The sequence below is a fragment of the Nicotiana sylvestris genome, chromosome 5 (genome assembly GCF_000393655.2).
Source record: "Nicotiana sylvestris chromosome 5, ASM39365v2, whole genome shotgun sequence".
In the NCBI taxonomy this organism is placed as follows: domain Eukaryota; kingdom Viridiplantae; phylum Streptophyta; class Magnoliopsida; order Solanales; family Solanaceae; genus Nicotiana; species Nicotiana sylvestris.
In genome coordinates, this window is record NC_091061.1 from 142,709,478 (window position 1) to 142,727,397 (window position 17,920).

Below are 17,920 nucleotides of genomic sequence, written 5' to 3' on the forward strand. Positions count from 1 at the left end.
TACCTATGACGTTAACGGGTCATTTGGTAGGATGCATTAGATAAAATAATGCATGCATTAATGTTGTGTATTAATAATACCATGTTTGGTAGACATTTTGAACCTATGCATTAGTTATGCAAGCATTACTTATACATCCTATTTGGTATTATCCTATGCATAACTAATGCATAAAAAACCATGGTATTAGCAATGCAATGAGTTTTAATGCATGCATTAGCTTAGTTAAAGACAAAATTATCCTTCAAAATTTATGCTTGATTAAAATATGCTAGTTATTATATTAAATGCAAGTTTAAAATAATCCAAGTAGTGAGAAATAAAATTATAGCTCTAGTAAATAAATAAATACTTAACATATTCCTTTTTTTATAAATAAATATTTAGTTCTATATTACAATATATGTAGACAAATCAAATAATTTTTTTAAAACTTTTTCATATAAAAATATTTCTCAAAATATGTCTCTTTTAAAAAGTTAGAGTGATGGATTGGTTTTGAGGGCATTTTTGTAAACAAGTAATTCTTTTAGAAATTGTGCAATGCTAAATACATCAAACCAAACAATGGATAAGAAATATGTCAGTATAACTAATACCAGCATAACTAATGCAAGCATAACTAATACCAGCATTACTAATACACCCTATTCAACATTATTCTTATGCACCCTACCAAACGACCCCTAAGTAAGTGGAGTTCAACGCAACTTGATAACTCCATTTTGCCATAGTGCAGGGGCCGAGTGACGGATTCGGTCGAAGCCAATAACTTTTATTCAAATCTTGTATTTGTTTTAATAAATTCATTAAATATATATAAATTATTAATTTAGAATTCATTAACTTAAAATAATTATAATTACGAACCTTTAAAGTTCAAATCTTTGTTCCACCTCTAATGACATTCCAACCCCTCAACCACTCCCGTGTTTAATAAAAAACAAAAGAAAGAAAGGAAAACCAAAAGGAAAAAATGGAAAGAGAAAAAGAATAAAAGAGGAAAACGAGGAATACTCTACATTTATCCAGTTTGTCTGGTTTTTAATTTGCGTGAGACGGCTTTTCTTTATTATAATAATTATTTTGACATCACAACAAACAGGAATTATCGTCTTAGTTTAGTAGATCTTGGTTTTTTTTTTTTTTGGTAGACTTTACTGGATTGTTTGATATAGAAATATTTTTCATTTTGTTTATTGGACGTACCTACCCCTAAAAATTCTTCTAAAAGAAATGATTTTTTTTTTATTTCCATAAAAAATGTGTAAGATTTCGATCAACTCGCCTTGTAATGTATATTTAACAAGTTCTGTATGTTCTAATGTCGTTGGTTACCTCTAACTTAATTTTCATACACTTTCTATACAGAATAACTTCCAACTTTAACTTGTTTTCCTTCTTGGAATATAACAATTCTAACTTTAAGTACGTTCAAAAGATAAACAAAAAGCTCCTTCCCTTCAGAAAGTTGTGATAAATTTGAAATTAAAAAACAAGATTAGGAATAAAACAGATTATTTAATAAGCTTATGGGCACTACCCAAGATTGGCTCAACCACCACTTGATATGCTTTTTTATAGTCTTTGTACCAAAATAAGCCTAAATTTCTCAAAGTGGCCACTTTTCCCATCATATCCCAAAACAACCAAATACCCATACATTCACCAAATCCAGCTATTATATACACATTTTATCCTATGATATGTACTCCCTTTGGTTCATTTTAAGTAATTTTTGGCTGTTTTTACACACATTAAGAAATTCACCTTTTGACATTAATTAACAATGTAAATATAATTGACCATATTAACCTTAATTTGTTCATTGAAAATACAAAAAATGCTCCTAGGCTCTTTACTCCTAGGACAACTTTTAAAAAAAAGTTAATTCTTTTTTGATATTTGAAAAATCAAATTGTGAAAAAATATTTAAAAAGAATCTCGAAGCTACCACAATCTTGTAAATATTATAAATCCAAGTCACTTTCAGGGCCCATGCACATAACGCACTAACGTACACTAAAACCATATTTTCATTTTCTTGTCCATTTTATATAGGAAATTTTACCACCTATAGAATAGGTTAGTACCCTATTTATATTCTATAAATACCCTTTTAAAATATTACATTCTATAAATACCTTTATTAGTTTATAGCAAAAAATCTAAATTTAGTTCCATCCTAAAATTAAGGCTTAATATATGCTACAAAATATTTTTCTAATCTCATTTTTTTATTTTCTCCCACCTAATTTGCGTATATCTCCTCTCATCAGCTTTTCTCTCTCTTCTTCAATACACTTTTCCCTCTTCTCCCACAAACACACGTTCCATACACTTCCAATTTCCAAAACCCTCCTCCGCCATTATCGCCCCAAAGGCTATTCTTCTTCGCAAGCTTAACAATATTTTGGAAATTTTCTCCCCGTAGGTAATTCTTCTTCGCAAAGGGTTTCTTTTTCATTAGTTTGTTTCTATAAGTTTTTTTAGCGAATTTACACAATTTTCTGATATATCTTCCATTTGTATTGTTAATCACCAGGATTCTTTGAGTTTTCTCTCTAATGTCGGATGCAACGCCACTCAACAGACTACCCAGAGGTATACCCACCAAAATTCTCTATTTTGATGGGCCCTCTTTCTCGTTGCAACTGACTCAAGCGGAGAAAGATTTTGCAGGTTTATCAGCATCCAAAGTTGATGAAAGAAGAAGTAAAATACACAAGGACAAGTTGAAAGAAGTCCAAGTTGATGAAGCTTCAAAAGAAACCAAAAATCAAGTTGGCTCAAAGAGGAAAAAACCTATGAAAGATTCAAGAAACCAAAAGGTAATTGGTATTTGTTACATGTATTCTGTTGTATTCATATCTATCTTTTTGTATTTTTGTACCTTTTTGTATAGTGTAGTCTGTTTCTTCTACAGTATGTTTATGTATTCATATGTATTTGGTTGTTTCCAACAATTCATTTTTAATGTAATCTTACCTGTATTCATATGTATTCATGTGTATTTAGCATTTGCTAATATATATTTGTGATAATTCAATTGTCCAGTTTGACCTCAAATGTATTCATTGCATTCATATGTATTCAGTTGTATTCATCTGAAATATTTTGTATTATATCTGTATGTTACAAAGTATGTTAGCATATATTTAGCCTTGTCACTGTATCTAGTCTTCTGTAAGTGTTTGTAGTTGTCTGACATGCATTTGGCTTTGTCACTGTATCATGTCTTACATGTATTCCAAAAAATCTTAATATGTATTTTTGCAATGTATTCATCTGTATTAACATGTATCTTTCAATGTTCATTGCAGGGAATTGATTTGTTTGTGAAACACCAGCCAAAATTAGCACCCCATATTAGTAGTTACACTAACACTGATATAGTATCTCAGCTAAAAGATAAGCTTACTCCCGATCAGTTCCAACAATTCGGCAATACATGCTTTGGCTCATTTCTTCAAATGAAGCAATTTGATGTTCAACATCAACTCTTCAGATGCTTCATGGCTCGACAGTTAAACGGCACTCCAAACAATGTATTTGCAGTATACGTCAATGGTACTGAATTACATTTCACATTAAGGGAGTTTGCGCTTGTGACTGGCCTCAAATGTGTAGGTAAAGATGAAGATTTTGAGTTTAGTGAAACTCCTCCTAACCGGCTTATTGCGACTTATTTTGGAAGTGCTAATATTGTAAAGAAGAAACACTTGAGACAATGCTTCAATGACAAGGCATGGGGCCCCGACAATGATGAGGATGCTTTGAAGATATCTTTGTTGTATTTCATCCACACCTTTATATTTTCATCTGAGAAGAATAGTGCAACTATACGGAGGCTAGATTTTGACTTAGTAGAGAGTGGGCGCTATTCTGAATATCATTGGGGTATTAAAGCATTTGAGATGTTGATAAACTCGATTAGCAAGAAGATGGATGCTTTGAAGAAGTATTACAGGATAGCTGGGATGCCCCTAGCTATGCAAGTGTGGTTTTATGAGTGCTGTTCTTCTGTTGATTCCAAAATTGCAGTCCGAGTCTGCGACGTGGTCCCCAGAATACTCAATTGGAGAACCACCGGAAATCAGCCAACATTTTCTTATCTGATGAACGGCATGTTCAAAGACACCGGAAACACGGTAATATACAAATGTTATCAATATTCTAAAGATAATTGAACACAAATACATCTATAATTTGCATACATTTGCATTCAGTTAGAGGGGAAGCCTACTGTTGTATTCATTGGATTCATAAGCTTATATACATGAATACTTGCATACATATTAATACATTTTAATACATTCAAAATACAACAGAGTTAAATACACCTGAATATAGCATTATACAGTTATGCATTAATATGTTTTTTGTAAGTCATAACTTATTTTTGTTCACAAATTGTGTTCAAGGACATCACTCCTCTAGATATAGATCTTGCTGTTTTTCAGATTCCTCAAGTGTGCGCCGATATTGAGAAAATACCTACTCCTGCGCATTCAGACAAATCGGGACAGGATACAAATGACTTTTCTCCTACACCCAATCTTCAATCTAAGAAGAAACATGTTGAAAGTGTTGGTCCATCTTCATCACCGCCACATAAGAAGGTCAAAGAACAACCCAAGATTCCTACAAAAGAACCAGAATATCAGCCCAAAGTCCCTCCTGTTTGTCTTTCTGACATTGGACATAAAGTTGTGCATGACCATCATCTCCCAGAAGGCCAAAATGAGGACCCATCTTCTTTGAGGAAAGACCTAAAATCATTCAAAGAATACGTGAGTATTTACCCACCGATTAATCAATAAAGTTTGATAGCTATGTGTTTTAGTATTTTTCTAACTATTTTGTACTGTTAAGGTTGTTGGAGAGTTCAAGTCTCTAAGGACATTGATCAATGATAACTTCAAGATGCTTTCAGACCAACTTCAACAAAATCAGCAAACTGAACCCATAGTGAGACATGATGGTGGCATTGACACAGATGTCGGAGATAATAATGAGGTATAAAAGTAGTTATCATATTGAACATATGTATTTAGCTGTATTTATATATGTTTTAATCTAGCCATTTTACTGATGTATTTAAATGTTATTCAGCTCTATATATATGTATTCTGACTTTTAAATCTTAACATATAGAGCATATTTTTTTAAATGTATTCATAACTGTGTTACACTTAATCTGTAATTTCACTTTAAACTGCCGTATTTATTTTTATTTCAACTGTATTTACATGTATTCTGCTTGGTTAATCTGCATTTTCTGTAATGTATACTAGCTACTTATATGTATTTAATCTTTTTTCTAACATTAAGTTACCATGCTAACAATGATACATACATCTACCAGAAAACTATTTCAGAGGTACCGTCCATCATACCATCTACCACAAACCAAGAGGATGTATCTAAAGAATTCTATGTTTCTCAATTTGAACTTGACGACAAGTTTCTACCCAGTCAAATTCCAGAAACTAGAATAGTTGTTCACGCAAGTGCAAAAAAAGATGAAGCCACACCAGTGCAACCTCAACGAAATAGGCGACCAAGTAGATGGAACTCTTCGCCTTATCAGTCTAACTTCGACTCAGGAGGTAAGTGATTTTACAAACGTAATAATCAGCATTCATCGTAATTATTTACAGCATGTTCCTTTGTAAAGTTGACACCCATCTTTGAAAAAAGACACCCGTTAGAGGAAGATCCAATAACGGGTCCACATCCTATGTTACTCATTCAAGAATATGACAAGTGGGTTCGTGAAGGTCTTCTAGCAAGACATGATCAGAAGTGAGTTTTCCCCCGTTCATTGTATTATGTTTTCATTTTTTTAAGGTATGTACATAATGAGTTTTATATCATACTTGTAGAGGTAATCTCGACGACCATTACAAGAAAAACAAGTTTATACTTCACATTCCATTGGATTTTGGAGTTGATCAAGTTGATTCCAAAAACTGATTTTACCTTCTATCCATTTACGGGAAGTTATGGGATGACAATGTGAGTCTTTCCCAAAAATGATAATCTTATCTTTAAATAATAACATGCTGTTTTATTAACTTGTATTTAGTTGTATTATTAAGCTGTATTTTTCTCTTATTTCCTATGTATTCAGCTATAGTCAATTTGAATTGAACTGTATTATTAACATATAATTAAATTTATTGATACTGTTGTATTCAACCATATTTATCAATTGAATTACCTGTATTCATCCAATGGCAGTTAAATTCAACTGTTTCAACCAGCTATCTAGATCTGTATTCAACTGTATTACAGTGTATTCCACCAAGTCAGTTGAATTGAACTGTGTTATTAACCTATATTCAACTCTATTCTACATGTTGTATTCACCTATATTAAGGAATTGAATTAGTTGTATTCATTCAATGTCAGTTGAATTCAATTGTAGTCCATAAGCTGAATACAGTTGTATTCACCTGTATTACAGTTAAATTAACTTTATTGATACTGTGGTATTCAACTGTATTGAACAATTGAATTACCTGTATTCATCCAATGGCAGTTAAATTCAACTGTTTCAACCAGCTGTCCAGATATGTAATCAACTCTATTACAGTGTATTCCACCAAAGTCAGTTGAATTGAATTGTGTTTTTAACCTATATTCAACTCTATTCTACATATTGTATTCACCTATATTAATGAATTGAATTAGTTGTATTCATTCAATGTCAGTTGAATTCAACTGTAGTCCATAAGCTAAATACAGTTGTATTCACCTGTATTACAGTGTATTCCTCTATTTTCTGTATTCAGTTGTATTCAACTTTTTTTAGCATCTGTATTGAGGTATTCTTATATATTATTTCTTAGTTCAAGCAAATAAACTCACACTATCTACCAACCTCTTTTGTTTATAGCATATGGATGTCATATTCTACTATTTGCGAAAGATGGGCAAGTACAATCAGCATAGGGACTTCACGTTTACTACTGTTGATTGTATATTCAAGACAAGAATAGATGAAATATATGACAGGTATGAAGATACAGATAGTAATGCTAATGTAGCAAAACAAGAAGACGTTGTATGTGAGTATATTAGGGGCTACAGATTACATGCTAATGTACCCTGGCATACAGTGGATAATGTCTTGATACTAGTGAACTTGAAGGAAAAACTTTATTGGGTGTTGGTTGTTGTGACTTTCAAAGATAGATGTATCAAAGTGTACGACTCGTACACGTCTTCCGGTCATGATGCATACGTAGTCTCTGAGATTGTAAAGCTAGCTAAGCTATTACCTCTGTATCTGTCAATTAGTGACTTTTACAGAGATAGTCAAGGCATTCACTGGTATTCTTATCCCGCATACACAAACAAGGATCATAACGAACCTTTTGAAGTTATCTTCGTTCCAAATCTGCCTCAACAGAAAGCGGGCAGCATGTTATCCAATCATCATTCTTATATATTTTATACATAGTATATGGATTAATTAATTTATATTCTGTTTCAATCAATTATTGTTTAGGGATTGTGGAGTGCATGTTGCAGCCTTCGCGGAGTTTCTGAGCACTATTGGAGAGATTACACAAAAAACACCATTTGATGCCACTCTTCTCCGTCAAAGATATGGTACTCTATTATGGGACTATGCTATGCGCAAGATAGATGCTGATGCAATAAGCGAGAGTGAAGCACCTTCAAAGATTGAAAGACAAATCTCTGAGTCGGAGGCAAAGATGCAGATAGTTTTAGAATAGCTTTAGGTTTTTTTTTGAGTTTAGCTTGAACAATGATACTGATTGTAGTGGTTTTGGTCGTAGATGCTATTTACTTACATGCTGAAATTTGGTTAAGTTTGCTTGAACAGGTTTTAGCTAACGCACATGTTAGTTAAAATTTCTGAAACTTTATGTATGCTGAATGATTTTTGTTAATGCCAATTTTTGAATTGTATTCAGCTTGCATAAGAACAGCTTTATCTTGCAGTATTAAGCAGTTGTATTTAGTTGTATTATTCTGTTTAGCTTATTGTATTAATCTATATTATTCAGTTCAATTCAGTTGTATTAAAGTGTATTTATCAGTTGTCTACAGTTGGTATGCAAGTATATTCAGCTGCATCCATTCAGATGTAACTTTGAATTGACTAGAAACAATACAAGTTATATTGATTAACTTGTATTTAGTTGTATTATTCAACCGTATTCAGCTGTATTTTTCTCTGATTTCATATGTATTCAGCTATAGTCAATTTAATTGAACTGTAGTATTAACCTATAGTCAACATTATTGAACATGTTGTATTCAAATGTATTAAACAATTGAATTACCTATATTCATCCAATGTCAGTTAAATTCAACTGTTTCAACCAGATGTCCAGATCTGTATTCAACTGTATTACAGTGTATTCCACCAAAGTCAGTTGAATTAAACTGTGTTATTAACCTATATTCAACTCTATTCTACATGTTGTATTCACCTATATTAAGGAATTGAATTAGTTGTATTCAACTATACTAAGATACTCTCACAGCCAAATCATATATATATTTTTATATATAAAAATACTTCAACTAAATAAATTCATAAAATATTAACGAAAGTCATTCCACAATATATTACTTCGAAAAAAGAATTCATTATAGCTGATAATGTCGAGTCACCAATACATGTCAGAATACAACTATTTATTACGTGGAGCATTCCTACAAGTTCGCTTGTTATGTCCTCCCTGCCCACATATGCTACATGAATGTTGATTTTTCGGCAACAGCAATTCACTTAAATTTTTGTCACGCTTATTCTTTGGCCTTCCAGGAGGTCTTTTCCATTTGGGTGGTAGTACAACCTCCTCTGCAACATGCTCTGGTATATTCCAGTCATTTTTGTCCGGTAACGGGTACACTGGCACATTGTATGTCATTACAATTGTACTTGGCTTGTAATAGCTAGAGCAATATTCTTCAGGCATTAAAAACTTGCTCTTCAATACAGCCCAGGTATGTGGGCATGACAATTCATCAATTTGGAATCTCCCACAAACATATTTTCTCTCGAGCAGACAGACTGTGTAATTCCTCCCACCATCGTTAACAGTATGTAAGTATTCAGTTGATGGTACCACCTACATTTAAAAACATAAATATACGTTTTGAACACATTTACATGAATTAACAAATATATACTACTGAGTTAAATGGTTACTATCAACTTCAAAAATTGCAACTTCATTCAATTTCAGTTAAATTCAGCTGATTCCAGCAACTGTATGCAACTGTATTTATCTACAGTCTGCATTTGTATGCATTTGTATTCAACCTTTTTTTAGCAGATGTTTTCAGTTATTTCCAATCAATTTAAATTGTATGAATCACCTGAATTCCATTGTAATCATTATCACATGCATACAGTCTTAATAATAACATGTATTTACCTGTATTCATCTATATTATTTACTAGTTCAAGCAACTATTCATAAAAATGCATACCAGTAGTTCTGCCTAAAAAAATGTATTCAGTTGTATACAACAATGCCATAAAAAATTAACTTACAGTCATACGGGTACACATGGTCTCATTCAACTCCAGCATTTCCTAGTATTTTTTCCCAAGCGTCTTGTATGTCTGAGTAGCTTCTTTACGGTTACTACAATTCCAACGACCAAACATCTTCCTAACTTCTTCGAGGAAGTCATATATTGGCAATTCCCTTGCTGAAACTAGTGCTGCATTGATTGACTCAGCGATATTTGACGTCATTGTCCATCCCCTGTTAACAGGTGCATACAACCTAGCCCACTTTTCGTAACCAGCTAACTCTAAGTATTCTTTCACCCTAATATCTACCTTCTCAACCTTCTCCATCAGACTATCAAATTCAGTTTGTGTGTATGCTTTTGCCATCGAGAAGTATATCTCACTCAACTTGGCATGACTCTTTTTGAATTTCTTGTATACGTTATTCCATAGATGCCATATGCAAGCACAATGCGGTAAATCCGGATATACTCTCGATACAGATTTAATGATGCTCTCATTTCTATCCGAAACAATGCACATGTTTTCCCTTACACCGTACGCTATCTTGAATTGCTCAAAGAACCACGTCCAAGCAGCATCGTTCTCTGAATCAATAACACCGTATGCTAGTGGCAATATATGACCTGTTTAATACAATTGAATATAATTGTTTTTAAATACATGTTTTCCAATGCTTTAAATATTAACAAATTGTATTATTATTGAGGTACTCACCTGCCCCATCCAACGTGCTTGCAGAAACGAATGTCCCGGTGTAGTGGGATTTTAGATGACTTCCGTCCACTACAACAATTGGTCTACAATAATCAAAACCCTCTTATAAATGCATACAATGATATATACACGTACATGAATTCATTCTTTGACGATTTTTCCATTCTTATGTGAGAACCTGGATATGTCTTATCCATTGTATATAAGTATCCTGGTAATTTTTTGTATGAATCAGCCGGTTCACCTCTAAGAAAATTCATTGCCTTTTCTTTAGCCCTCCACGCCAACATATAGCTAACATCAACACCTAGATCTGATTTCACGTCATCAATAATGTCCCTCGGAGTGTATTTCCTCTTATGGTTTGTAAGCTTTGTTCTTATAATACCACTTATAAGGCTGCTACTAGCTTGTCGCTGCTCGTACACTTTATCCTTCAGCGGACATGTATGGTTGTCATTGAATTCTCTCACCTTGAATAATTCCGATTTGTTAATGCTTGAAGCCTTAAACCTCCAATCACAATCTTCTGAAATACATATTAATGCATAGCTGGACAGAAAAGTTCATACATCAGACAACTTAACGAATCTGACATATATACTTCCTATTCATAAAGTACCAAATTGATATCTGTGTATATGTAATTTTGTATACTAACGAATTCCAATATTGTTAGATGTGATTAAATACAATAAATACAACTAAATACATTCGTATGAATAATCAAACACTTAGTAACATTATAGACATAATATGAAAATAATCATAGCCACTGTTGTATTTTTTCAATAGTAAAATACACCTGAATACATATTATTAAGAACACTAAACAAATATAAATTTTCAAAGGTGTTCATTATCTGGAGGAAACACACAACTACAACTAAATACAACAAAGTTAAACAAACATCAAACCTGACAGCATTAGACCGATCAACACGGAATTGAAACCTTTGAGCTATAGCATAATTATTCATCACCTCTTTCAATGTAGCCTTATCCTTATACACTTGTCCAGCCATAACCTCCTTTTGATTAGTTTTTGAAATTATCAAATCCTTGTGGAGTTCGAACACTCCAATCGCTTCTCCTGAATTGGCAAGTTCTATAGCTAGTGTATAATCTGTATCGGAATCGTACATTTGAACTGCTTCGTCTATCTGCACAATGTCGCCTTGATTTAAACCATATCCAGAGATAAGCTCTTTTTCCATAGTTGTAATGCACAGAGGATACATCCCAAATTCTCTGTTCTCTTTTTTCAATTTCACATACACTCTGTAACCCATATCATTGTGTATTTCCATTGGCGTGCGATTGCCTTCAACATTGTATTGTATTTTAATGGTATTTGTGCTCAAATCTATACCCAGTTGATTAGAAATTGAACAAACTAGATCATTAAAGGAAGCATACTCCTTAATCAGTATTCCCTCAATTGAAAAGTCGATATAATTGCCCTCATCGTTCCACTTTCCAGAATGACGCAACAAAACTGTCAAGCTTGCCATATATATAGAAGAGTTATACCTTCTTCTGTATATAATTTGTCGCAATCGATAAGGAGGAGAAGAAAATCGCACAATATAGAAGCAAGATGCTCTGTTTCTTCGTTTCTTTCACGTTTCTGTATTTTTTAATTTGAGAAGAATACAGATTGATGGGATAACTTTTAAGTTTGTTGAGTAAAATTAGGGAAATCAGAATTGATTTGATTTCCTTCCGTTTTTAACATCTTCGTCGACCCAGATATTGCGCAGATACGTTACGTATTTAGCGCTACATACGTTTGAATACAGGTAAATACATTTCAGAAATAGCTGGATTTCCTTTTTGTACGCCGCTAATTTTTGTTGTATTATTAAATACACTACCTTAAATACATTAAATACATTATATAATTGCATAAAAGATATCTATAGGACGTAATATAGCAAAGGGTTTCTATTAATTGATAATTAGGACTAAAAGATGGTGCTTTGTGAAAAATTCTCTTTTATATATACATACTAGATAGGGATCACGGGCCCAACACTGCAGGCTACTTATTTGAGCCTGTGAAAAAATAACATGAGTTTGAAATAACTTTGAAACAATGGTCATGCTGAAATAACAATGGCAGCAGATATGAAGCAAAAAAAGAGCTCAACTCCAGATCTAAATCGAAGTATAGAATCCAGATTACCAACAAATAAGATGCAACAATTAATTTTGAAGATTGATCTCCCAAAATTTATTTCTCCTCCTGACAAATATACATTAGCATACACGATTGTTGCACTTAAAGAAGTATTTCTTTCCTGTCTCCAACATTCAACCTTCAATGAAAAAGTTGATAATTTAACATGTCAGCACTGAGATGTTTCAACTCATGAAAATTGTTGATAAACATTTTTATTCATATAATATAGGTATAAAATCCTGTAATAACATTCACTGGTAGAAAAAGTAGGGCTTTCACTTTCAAATCACATAGTCATAGTGAAATATAAATTGTGCCCATATGGAATCGTGAATCTTCTACACAACATTAAAAGGTAAAAAGAATCTGTTCACGATTATTGATACTTGAAGAATAAATTGACCTATTGAACTAATTCACAAAGATTTTCTTTATTAAAATAAATTTAATGTCTTTAACGCAAATCAATAGCCCCATAGACCCTTGTACACTATATTCCACTGTATAGTACTTTCTGGTTTCTCCATATTGAAGAATGACACAAAACTCCCTTTGAGAGCTGCAAAATCCAAGACGTTCTACCTACATATATTACATGACCACTTCAATAATTATAATAAAGACATAAAATCAAGATTCAGTTTTTAAAAAGTAAGACCACAAACCATAGCTCTTCAGCCACAATAGCACAATCAGCAAGATTTCTTCTGGCCTTGTACTCTCTCCATATCTCTTGCGCATAAAAAGACGACTCGCTGAATACATCTTCTCCAAGAAGGGAAAGCCAATATCTTCTAATAAGTTTGGCAAGTCTGAATAATGAAGTGTAATTACTTGAACTCATAGACATTACAATTCTTACACAACGACTTCCATCTGCCTTTCCATCTTTTGTCGACATATAATTGGATCAAAGATAGAAGTAAAAAAGTAAGTAAAGAGTAACATGCTAACCACAAAATGAGGAACTTTAATTTGAAAGTTGAAGCATAAGCTGAACCTTATGACCATTCAGAATATCAATAAGCACTTACATATATAGTAATGATCAACAAGTTAATCTATGTTGGCAAAAGAAAATTGCACGCAATAGAAGTGCAAAAAGCATATAAATGAAAATTAGGAAAAGTCACATATAAAGGAAACTTAAAAGTAAAGAAAAAGAAATATCACTGAATGAATATCCCAAACTAAAAGTTGCAAATTCTGTCTACACTTGAGAAAAGTTGCTAAAACATAGTTAATCCTTCCTACAACTTCTATTTGTCATAATCAAGTTTCTCAAGACAGCTAGTACTAATTTAATATGTCAATATGCAGAGGACCAACATATATTCAACCACACATTTTGAATAGTAATTATGTCGCCTAGGTTGATATTAGTTTATATGCAAGAGCAAAACATCCTGTTCACACCTTTATATCTTCCAACCAGCAAAGTCAAGAATATCGATGTCATCCTTGGAGATAATCACCTAGAGAAAGAGAAATAATATTCAAAACGATAAAATTGAAGAGTTAAAGAATTGCACCGGAGACGTGCATCACTAAATAATACTAAAGAGATCAGACACACCACACACAAAAGTATAAATTGCTACATTATTAACATACCTATTTACATGTTCCCACGTGTCCAACTGACTTTTTGTCTTACGACACAATATAGTAATTGATCGAGTGCGCTTTCCTTTCTCCTACTCCCATTATGGACGAACATAAGAGGACAATTTCTCATTTCAACTTTGAGTATATCAAATTGATTCCCCTTGGATTGATTAACTATCGCTTGCAAGGAAGAGAATTGTTTCTCAACCTTTAGACACATGTTTCCTATTTTCTTTCTCTCTTACTTTCTATATAAGCATAGCCTTTTTCTTTTCCCTTTTTTATGGAAGAGGAGGAGGAGAGGGGAAAAAATAGTGCACCAAAGTTTCCATTTTAGTGTTGAGATAGACATTGAATTCAAGAGATGCACCAGATATTAAACTACCAGCAATCACAAGGAGCAATCACACTATAATTCAAGTCCAAATAGCTCTGATAAAGATGGACAACCCAAGAAGAAAGAAATTAAGGAGGTAAAGGCGCAAGATGTACCAACATAATCTCTAAATAATCCATATTTTGTGATGAACTTGCAGCAGTATGCTTCAAATCATGAAGAAAAACCTGAGGGTCACCTGGACAATGCCAATAAAAACAAAGGAGTTATTACAGAGGTGGCATCTTAGAGGTTTAGAAAAGGCAAAAGGAAACCTGGAACACAATCTCTTTAGTGATTTGGTGGATAATTCGGAAAGAAAGGAATGCAAGATTTTTTTTAGAGCAAACTAAAATCTGTAATTAGTGTTAAATAAGATGAATATCTTTTTTTTTATTTTTTATTTTTTTGGTGCAACATGGCTAATGCAAATGACATTAAGACCATGGTTGAACTCTTGAGCTCATTATACAATTCATAATGTAAGCCTACGGTTTTAAATAATTTTAAAGCACTTTCTGCTGAAAGTAATATATCACCTTTAACAATAAATAAATTAAAAAAAATCATGAAGGAAAAATTGTCCTCTAAAGCAACACACATTATGGACTGCAAAAAGAATTAGCTAATAAAAGTATTTTGAATAAGTTGTACCTCTGTTGATAGTACACCCAAGTTCACTATTTTCCTTTGAGGGGTTGGTTATATCTCGATGATATTGTTGGAATACGCATGTGTTCATCTCAAGCCTACATCTCAATCCCCTGGATAAACTGACAAAATTTCCATATAGTTCCTTCCAAGCTCTTCATTAAGCAACTCATCTCAACGACGGAAAAGAAAGGGGTAACCATAAAGAAAGGATCAAATATAAAAAATTAATCTCTTTTAACTGAACCTTATGCTCCACCCTCACAAACCCAAAAAAGAGAGAGACAAAGAGAAACACGATAACATATTTTTGGGCATTTGCAGCTCATTAATAGCATAAATTCAAATGTGTAAAACATAATTAGAAAAAATTAAGACTTACGGATTTTAGATAGGACAATTTATCCATTATCATACAGAGAGACGATAAGATGGTTCTTTTCTGCTTTCTGTGAAAGCTTTAGTGATCATTTATCCACGACTAACAGAATATGCTAACTATACCCTCTCTAAAATTTACTCTTGATTGAATATCATTCACAATTCGAAAGAAGGATTGATGAACAAAATCGAGAATGATCATATATTGGGTATTTACAATCACTTTTATTCTCCTATCAGGCAGGAGTGCAACCATAGTGGAGAAGGAGTAAGATGGAAAATTTATAGCTAAAAGGGCAACATTAAGTCCGCCCTTGAATCACCACATTTTTTTGTTATTTTCATTATTCAAAAATTAAACTTTCCAAATATTAATAGAAAATCATGTAAGAATTAAAGTTGATAAAATAAACTCAAAGAGATAAGAAAAAAAGATGGGTGAAGCAAACCATGTAATATCAAAATAATCAACGTCTAATTCATTAACCCAATTGGTTGAAAATTATTACACTGGCTCTCTATTATAGATTCCCTTTTTGTAGTACTCTTTATCTTCAACACAAAAGTAGATACTTTTCTAGGCGACCCAATGGTTCATGAGAGGCGCAGAGTCTCAGTTCTACGTTTGGGCTCTGTCAGACCTCCTAAAAGTCTGGACTTCACTGTATGTAAAAGGGGTTTTTCCCTACAACTTCGAAGCTAAATTCTGTTCAAATGCAGATGCAATTCCTAATTAAATAGCCAATAAAATTAAAATAATGGTAAAGTGTTGTGCAATTTGCGTATCTACCCGTATACGTACTTTGGTAAATAAGTAAAAGAAGTAAATACGAAGTTCAACACAGAGATCTCAAATTAGTATAAAACCCAGAGGGAGCAAACCTCAGTATAAGAAATCCAACCAAAACGAACACATACATAGCTTTCGTGGCAATAATTGGAAGTGAAGAATCTGATAACTACCATTTTCACACAATCAAAGACCATCAACAGAAAAAACTCACACTTTAAAAGAGTGTGGAATATAGAGAAGCAACTCATTAAAACATATAGACCCGACACTGAAAGACTGACGAAGAAAGAGCAGCGCAAAGAAAAGGTCGAAAAACTTACCGAAAAGATAGATTGCACTTCGAGGAGAATTGCAGAGAGCGTAGGAGTAGGGAGCTCAGGGAAGGAGAAAGAAAATTGCAAAGTCTCCCAAATAGGGCTGTTAATCTTGTACAATCAATCTAAGTAGTGGTACACGTGATTTGGTTAAAGAGAGTTGCAATCCACGTGTTTATTCACAGGTGAAATGAGCCCAATTTTACAGTATACACTACCGTCTACCAATTGTATATAGTAGTAACAATTTACAAAGAGCACGCACATGTCAGGACATCGAAGAGAATGAAAATGCTGAAATTGGCATAAAAATACAAAAATGCCCATGACAAACATGTCTTCGTGCATACAAACTGCCGTTTCTAATATATACTAGTGTAGAATGGCCCGTGCTGAGCCCGGCCCAAACTTATGTTGTTTTATAAAAAGAGTGCATAAATTTTTATGAGATGTATAAGTTTTTTGTTATTAGAGATATAGTTTGAGAAACTCAATTCGAGAGGTCTTCTATATGGATTCAAACGCTATTATCCTGGAATTCTCTCTGCATAAATGAATTTTACTTAATTGTAATAGTTCACTTGAGCCATTACATTTCAACTTCCAAAAGCAGATTTGTTAGCTTAAGTAACTTGTGGTGTATAAGTATATTTGGGAGCCAATTCATTTATCTGCAAATCTTTTATTAAAAAAAAATTCATTGACCTTCGACGATCTTTCTTAGGCTGTCTGGGTATAGAAAACTGAACTTTGAGCTTTTGCACTTGCCATTTATTAACTCCGTTCATTATCATTACTTTCAGAAAATAGAACTGTCACGATAATTGGAAGTCCATTGTGCTTACACCAACAAAAAGTTGCTTCTGTACTGTGTGACTTCTCCCTGGCTTCCTTTGTTGGTAAACCTTATGAGCTCTTATATTTCCTGCAATCCCTGTCCATAAAAATCCGAGGGAACATACTTGATGTTTTTGATTTACAATATCTTGAATTATTTCTGCCCAAGAGTGTCAAGAATTTAAAGTTACAGCCAACAACGGAACACTTCTCTATCCACTGGATAGATAAGCTCAGAGGTGTCCCTTGGTCCAAATTGCAAAGCTTATCTCTTGTCTTAGACGTTATGTCAGATAACCTTTTAATCACAGTTGTGAATTTCCTTCCACTTATGGTAGAGCCGAATTGAAGAAGGACCTCCCACTGGTCAAGTTGGCCGAGTTTTGTTCTCTGCTTTGTACTTAGTTTGTCTAAAATACAACTTCACTGTGATGCACGTTATACTTATTTTAGCCTTATTTGCAGCCTGAATTGTAATGTTCCGATTATCTTGCTTTATCATTCTTTGTTGTATAAACCCTTTAAA

The 17,920-nt window shown here is 33.0% G+C and overlaps 2 long non-coding RNA genes across 5 annotated transcripts; one reads left to right on the forward strand and one right to left on the reverse strand.

Annotated features, from left to right (window-relative positions):
• Positions 1–4,731: 4,731 nt before the first annotated feature.
• On the forward strand, positions 4,732–5,435 carry LOC138891257 (uncharacterized). The gene is made up of 3 exons (XR_011407625.1): positions 4,732–4,793; positions 4,876–5,019; positions 5,369–5,435. It is a non-coding gene; the product is annotated as an uncharacterized lncRNA (long non-coding RNA).
• Positions 5,436–12,846: 7,411 nt separating this feature from the next.
• Positions 12,847–16,675, reverse strand: LOC104212803 (uncharacterized). Of its 4 annotated transcripts, none has more exons than XR_707454.2 (6): positions 16,564–16,675; positions 15,073–15,182; positions 14,535–14,617; positions 13,851–13,909; positions 13,100–13,322; positions 12,847–13,016 (listed from the first exon to the last, which is right to left on the reverse strand). It is a non-coding gene; the product is annotated as an uncharacterized lncRNA (long non-coding RNA). The 4 variants fall into 4 exon arrangements; XR_707453.2 differs by having other exon boundaries at positions 15,073–15,191; XR_707452.2 differs by having other exon boundaries at positions 15,073–15,242; positions 16,564–16,663.
• Positions 16,676–17,920: the final 1,245 nt, after the last annotated feature.